General features: G+C 42.6%; 1 long non-coding RNA gene across 1 annotated transcript; it reads left to right on the top strand.

Annotated features, from left to right (window-relative positions):
* The first annotated feature begins 2,149 nt into the window (after window positions 1-2,149).
* On the top strand, window positions 2,150-4,682 carry LOC129338510 (uncharacterized). The gene is made up of 2 exons (XR_008597952.1): window positions 2,150-2,181; window positions 3,933-4,682. It is a non-coding gene; the product is annotated as an uncharacterized LOC129338510 (long non-coding RNA).
* Window positions 4,683-7,205: the final 2,523 nt, after the last annotated feature.

Below are 7,205 nucleotides of genomic sequence, written 5' to 3'. Positions count from 1 at the left end.
ACAATAAGGTGGGAGGAGGGCTCCTGCCTCCCCACACACCATTTTCAGAAGTTGAAATGGCTCACCACAGGGAGGTATTTGTGTTTGTTTGTTGGTATGTTTGTTTACATTATTCATAGCCTTTCTCACTCAGACTCAAGGTGGACTGCATTTGAGTGACTATGCTCAGAATATTCCATGTTAGGCTTGCCCGGTCTCCTGCTGTAGCAGAAAACCTTCTGTCAAACTTTTTCTTTGCTCACCAACACCTGAAATGCTGGAAGACAGAAATAGAAGGGGAGGGACTGGGGATCATGCTAGCAATGAGCCAGCACGCTGAAGTCACTTCCAATAAATCCTGGAAGTGATGTCATGAACGTTCTAGGATTTTCTGGGTGAAACCACAGAGTTTTTCCAGAGCATCCCATTATATCACTTCCATTCTTTGCTGGCAGTGACATCAACACACTGGTGTGATGGCCTTAGCACATTTCCATTGCTCCTGAGGTTTTCTGGTTACTGCCTGACAACCCTATTTCACGTGATGCTCCAGAGTTATGCAAATATCTCAGTCTTAGGGCCATTCCAGCTTCTGAAAATGGTGGGGGATTGAGGCAGGAGACCCCTCTGAGCCACCCTATTGTTTCAAGGTGTAAGAGGCTCCCTGCCATCTTTAAGATGACATTCCCTACACCTGTGGTGTGGATGTAGGGGAAATGAATTGGTTACTGAGAACCCAGACCCAACTTGTGAAAAAAATATAACCTTTAGTTTGGCCCTTAAACATTGGCCGTCGTCACACGGGCTTTTATTTAGCGCTAAAATGGCGCTATTTCCCAGCAAACACCCACCTTATTCCAACACTGAAGCAATTTTCTCTCTTCTGATTTGTGCTTGATAGTCGCGCTATTTTGTGCCTCAGTGTGAATGCCTCACATCGATGTATTTCACCTCGCAACGTCCTATGCCCTCCCTTCAATCCCAGAATCCATTTCTTCCTGCGACTCCTTTTTTTTATTTTATTATGTCCTTATAACGCCATAACGACATAACACAATGCAAACTTTCTGCTGAAGTAAAAATGACTCAATCGCCATGGCAGAGTCTTCAGCGATGGGGATCACGTCAGACAGGGAGTTTTCTGCGGGCAAAGGGCTATTTATATAATTTCAAAGTTGGAAAAACAAAAGGGTCGTAATGTTTTGCTCTAACGGAATGTTTATATGCTGTTATTCCGTTATAGCGGAATTAAACGCCAGAATAATTTTTTTTAAAAAGAGGGAGGAGCTGCTTCTGCGCGGTTAGAGAGAACAGAACAGAGTGCTTCGGTGTGGACAGCTGGTGGCGCGAAGAGCCGTTAGGTGACCCAAAGAAACGTTACTGTGCCGATAACAGGTAGGACGCTATATGCTGTAAATTTAACGGAAGAGATGCCCGTGTGACGACGGCCATTGTATGGGCAAGTGTTTCAATTGTTTCTTGATGCAGAAGGATATTCCAGCTACTTACATATATCTGTTAGAACAATTAGGACAGCATTAAAGATCTTGTTACCATTCACATCTTTTATAATGGAATGTTTTTTAATATTATTTATAATGATCAGAGAATCCACCACACAAGGGCTTTTTGATATTGTGGCATAAAAGGAATGCCACAAAATTCCATCTCTGTAATTCCCATGTTTGACAGAGTTGGTCATCCTTTTCCAAATTTTCGTTCAATTCAAGTGACATTAGAGATGTTATGAGTGACAGCTAAACGGATGAGCTACTCCAAGTGTAGGCAAAAGGGGCAAGTAGAAGTCGAAAGCGTGGAATCAGCAGCCATAAGATCACACACAAATACATTCAATGATGGTGCCCCACTGAGCTATTCAAAGAGTTATAGCAACATTCCTTTTTAAACACACCACCAAGATCTTCTAGTTTCCGTGACAAAATAAGAAGCTCCTTCATGTGAGATAACATTAATCATCTGCAATTTATGAATTCTTATTTGCTGAGAAAGATTAATTGAGCTGAGGAACACGAACTGGAACGTGGCACTACATAAACTTATTAATAATTAGGACTTAGCCACCCTTTGGAGGTGTATCATTTCCTCAGGGAGGGATCCACTGTGAAGTATAAAAGGTCCTTCTTCCAGAAGCTCTTCATTCATTCTCTGAATCTAACATTGCTCTTTCCATTGAGAAACAAGGTAAGTTGCATTTCACTAATCTTTTCTGAGAGTAGAGAAAATATTGCTTTGTCAGAATTTGGACATTCTTGAGTTAAATAGTGGGTGGCAAGAAGAAAGTAATTCGATTTTCATACATGTTGAACTGGGTATCTCCTACTTCGGTCCTTATTATCTTAATTCCATTTTTGTTCAATCACTTGGCCAGAGGAAACTAGTTTTAACAATTGATGACCCAATGTAGATCTGAGATACCAGTGTACCAAACACTGTCTGAAAGTAATGAGCTCATTTGTGGGTTTTGTGTGGGCAGAACAAGAAGTTGAAAGCAGAAACAAGAGATGTTAGACAAAAAGATGGGAGAGCAAAAAACGGTCATCTCTGGGTTTAAAGGGAGAAAGAGAGACAAAGACAAAGAGGCCCAAGTGTTGGCTTAATCTTTGATACGGTGGAGGTGGTTAGGGATGGGCATGAACTGGGAAAAACATGAACCATGTAGTTCGTGTTTCGTCAAATTTCACGAACCACAAACCACGAACTTTCACGAACCTGCCCCTGGTTCGCAAACCAGTTTGTTTGGTTCTTGAAAATGTCACATCTGGGTCAGAAAATCGTCACTTCCAGGTCAGCAGAAGGACACTTCCAGGTCAGCAGAAGGTCTGCCGGAAGTCCATCCCCTGTTGCCTAGGAAACTGATTGATGGACACCAGGCTGTCTGCACTCACGAACGAAAAAATGAACCAAGTGAACCAGCCTAAAGTTCATGGCGGTTTGTCAGAAATGGGATCTGATGAACTGCGGTTCACGAACCACGAACCAGCCTGGTTTGTGCTTTATTTTGGTTTGTATTTTGGTTCGTGCCCATCTCTAGAGGAGGTATCATGGCAGGAAACAAAAGATACGAAGGAGACAGAATGCATTGTGTGAAAATAGGAAGCCACTTTATTATGTATCAGACAATTGAACCATTTGGCCAGAATGTCTAGACTGACAGGAAGCAACTTTCTAGAATATTGAGAAATCAAAGTTCTCTCTGAACTCCATTCATCATCTGAGACCTTTCAACTGAAGGGGATCAGAACTGGAGCAATCTGCGTACAAAGCAGGTGCTCTGAATTTGATCCACAGTACATACCTCATGGAAAAGGGATATCTAAACAGTGAGTCTTATACTAAGTTAGACCATGTTTAACTAGCGATGCTATGGACTAACTATAGGATCATAAGAGAACATCCATCAATTTTAGACAGATTGTGGAGATCAGATTAGGAATTTCCGTGATACTGCATTCAACAAACAGTCAAGCGTAAATCTGGAGGGAGACAATTGGCAAGGCACAGGTATGGCTCAGAAATATAGGAAAGATATAGAGGAGAGAAATGGATCAAGGATGTACAAGTTTGAAAATGTGCAGGAACTGAATAGAATCAGAACTGAGTTAGTATTACTCTTAGAAAGTTGTAGAAATTAGAAAGGGAGAAATCAAGGAAAGGGAAGGAGAACCTAGAGCTTAATGAGGCTTGCAAAAATGAATCACCAAGAAAAATGCAGCCTAACGAGAGAGTTATTGTGGCCTGCTACAGTATTCCTGTGACTGCTGCTTCAGGAAACTGCAAGCAGAAAGATAGATCTGCCCATAAGCTCATACTTGGCCTCAAGACACAGCTGGTGTATTGTGCTCAGTCTGTTGGCTCACAAACCATCATCTAAACTGTAAGATTAAAAAACGGACTTTCTTCACATAAAGACTTCTGTATTTTTTTCTTTCCAGTTTTGCTTCCCTCCATAAAGATGGGCTGTTGTAGATGTTGCGGTGGCCGGGGCTGCAGCTGCTGTGGTGGCCGACGAGCTCAGCCAAGAGTGGTCTATTATGTCGGGAGACCTGTTGCTCCCTGCTGTGGTTATCGCCAGTACACCTACGCCCCCTCCTATGTCCCAGTGCGAAGCTGCTGTGCTCCAGCACGCTCTTGCTGCTACAGTCAACAGTGCTGCAGCCAAGTAAAGAAATTCTAAGGAAGTTTCTCTCTGCAAATGGGAGGCCTGCACTTTTCCAGTTTAACATCGGGGAGAAGTTCTACCTCATTGAAAGCTGCACTTTGAAGACCTCCTAGTTAACCTCCTACTGAGCTAACCTCCTACTGTGCTAAAAACCTGTGATGGTTCCTGTCTCCTCGGTGAATTGGCACCTCATTTGTTCATTTCCTTAACTTTCTTCTATGAATTACAGTTTAAGAATTTCGAGGAGCTGATGACAGATTCATTTTCTTATCTTATCTCATCTCACTGTTCTTCAGTACCTGTTTTCCTGCAATGTACGTGCACTACAGACTTAAACTGGTTTTGTCATCATTCATTTCCTTCTTAAACTATAATATATGAGACAACGACTAAACCAAGAATTCTCAGCACCCTTGACAAACTACATTTTCCAAGATGCCTCAGAGGAAATGATATTATAGGACCATTTTTTGTTTATAGTGCAGAAAGTTCCCGTGTTTCAAGCATTAAAATTTTCTGAAATTACAGAAGTTTCTGTTGTGTGGTTCCTTTCCCTCCTTCTGTTATCGACATTACAAGAAAACTCACCACCTGAAATATTTAGGTTATGTTAGGTAAGTTATTAAAATGGCCTGTCAGCTCATCACCTCTCACACACTGTTCTTCTTGCCAGAAGGGATGATAAAATCAAAGTATCAGTGCTGTGATTAATTTCAGGTATTTTTCCTGACAGAGCCAGAGGATATTTATGCTGGTTTCATACCACTTTTCTCGTCATGGATTCTCCAAAATGGTTTGTAAATCCTAACTCTGGGCCAAGCTACAAGTGACGAATGACACTTGAAGGGCAAGTGTATTTCTCCCTGTTCACTTGCACTCCACTCAATCCACTTGCCGTTCAAGTGTCATTCATCACTTGTAGCTTGGCCCTCAGAATTAACTGAAGTAAATAACCCACAGCTTCCCCCACCCCCCTCAGGCAAGGGTAGTTTGTACGCCATAGTGTTTTGAATGTAAGCTTAATCACTAACCAGTCCTCAGGTTTAATTATATTTTTGCACTTTCTCTGAAAGTTTCTTGTTAAAATAAACTCCAAGGCTTCACGTTTGTGTCTATTTTCCTGCTGGAAAACATCCCTCAGTGAAACAAAGCAGGGGTGGGGGAGGGGGGACTGTTACCCTGCATCCCAAAAATGAAGATGTAACACACAAGAATATGGAATTAGCTAGGTGTATTTATTAATCGCTATTCTAGGCCTTATGAACTCGTACACACCTTCCTTCATTGTGGATAGGCATACATGTGCTAAGAGGAATCTCATGTTAGCTCACAGAATGGAAGGGCATAATTCCACCTTAGCTTTTCTTAGTCTGCATACAAAGTGTATGCTAAGAGGATCAGGATGCCAACATCCAGGCAGGGCCAGGAGATCACATGCCTTGCAGACTACAGAGATTAGTTTTCCTGGAGACATGGTTGCTGTGGAGGATGAACTCTAAGTTTCCTGAAGCAACCAGCTATCCATTCTTTTACAAATTATATGGTGGATAGGCAGGCACCTTGGAATGGCAATTTCCCTGTACCAAGCCAGCAATCTAAACCATTGGTCCCACCCCCCATATTGGTCAGAAAATCTTCCATCCTATGTAAGCTATAGCATGTTAAGAGTAATTCAGCAGTGGAGTTGGCTGCCTGTTGATGTGGCGAGTTCCTCCTAATTGGCAGGTTTTTTAAAATAACTTTTATTGAAAATTTCAACACAATTATAAAACATACAGTTAAAAAAGAAATGAAAAGAACTAAATGCAAGTATACAAAACAGAAAAAGAAATAGAAAAAACAGAGAAGAAAAGAAAAAGAAAGAGAAGAAAAATTAGGAATATAGGCCAATTTTCCATCTGAAGCAATCAAAAGCTGATACTTATTCTAGGCTAAATTTAACTTTAATGCTTAACTCTCTCTTCTTTCTTTCTAATCTTCAAAAACGCATATCATTAATTCTTCTCATTCTGTTTCAAGCATAGGAGTAAGAGGTTTCCATGTGGTTAAATATTTATCCAAAGTCTTTTCTCTAATCAAAGATGTTATTTTAGCCAGCACAGCATATTCCATCATTTTCTCCAGCCATTCTTCCACTGTGGGCAACATCGAAGTCTTTCCACTTCTGAGCATACAGCAATCTCGCTGCTGTTATCATGTACAGAAACAGTGTACCATATGCACTTTCCAAGTGTTTGTCCATTGAACCCAGCAAACACATCTCTGGTTTCATTTGTATGTCGATCTTCAAGATCTTCTGAATCTAAGCTACAGAGTAATCCAGCAGTGCAATTGGCTGTCTAGGGATGTCGTGAGTTCCTCCTCATTGGCAGTTTTCAAGGAGCTCTGGATGAATACTTCTTGGGGATGCTTAAGGCTTTTCCTACATTGGGCACTGGGTTGGGCTAGATGCTCTGTATGGCTCAGCTCTAGGATTCTATGATTCTAAGTGGTATCTTCCTCATTAAGAAGAGGATAGTGAGTAGAGATGGGCATGATCCGCATTACAATCGGAAACCCCACGATAATGGCGATCGCGCAATCATGACCCGGTGGATCGTGATTGTCCACGGCCAATGATCCAGCGATCGGGAAAGATCTGGATCATTGCGTTCGGGCTCGGATCGGGATCCAGACACTCAGGCACCAGCGATCTATTCCCCTGGCAATGGAGCCAGGGGAAAGCCTGAGCTCTGTTTGCCCTCCTTCTGTCGCCCTGGAAACCTGAATGGAAGCCCAGCTTTCTTTGATCAACAGGGCTTCCTTCCAACCACGGAGCAGCAAAGCAGTCACCAGTTGGGAGAAGACACCCAGGGGAGGGAGGGGGAAGGGGGTGTTCTGTAGCCATGGGCACTCCAATCTCATCCCTGCAAACCCTGATAGGCAGCTCTGATGGTCAAACACAGACCTCCTGTGTTGCTGAATGGGACCTGAGGGGAGGCGGCTCGTTGCCACCTCCCTGTGCCCACCAGGCCTGGCAGCCGCCGCCATCACCCACCTTCCCTCA

This window comes from Eublepharis macularius, chromosome 1 (genome assembly GCF_028583425.1).
Source record: "Eublepharis macularius isolate TG4126 chromosome 1, MPM_Emac_v1.0, whole genome shotgun sequence".
Lineage (NCBI taxonomy): Eukaryota > Metazoa > Chordata > Lepidosauria > Squamata > Eublepharidae > Eublepharis > Eublepharis macularius.
Note: the sequence above shows the minus strand (reverse complement) of the source record. Positions and strands in the feature narration are given on the sequence as shown.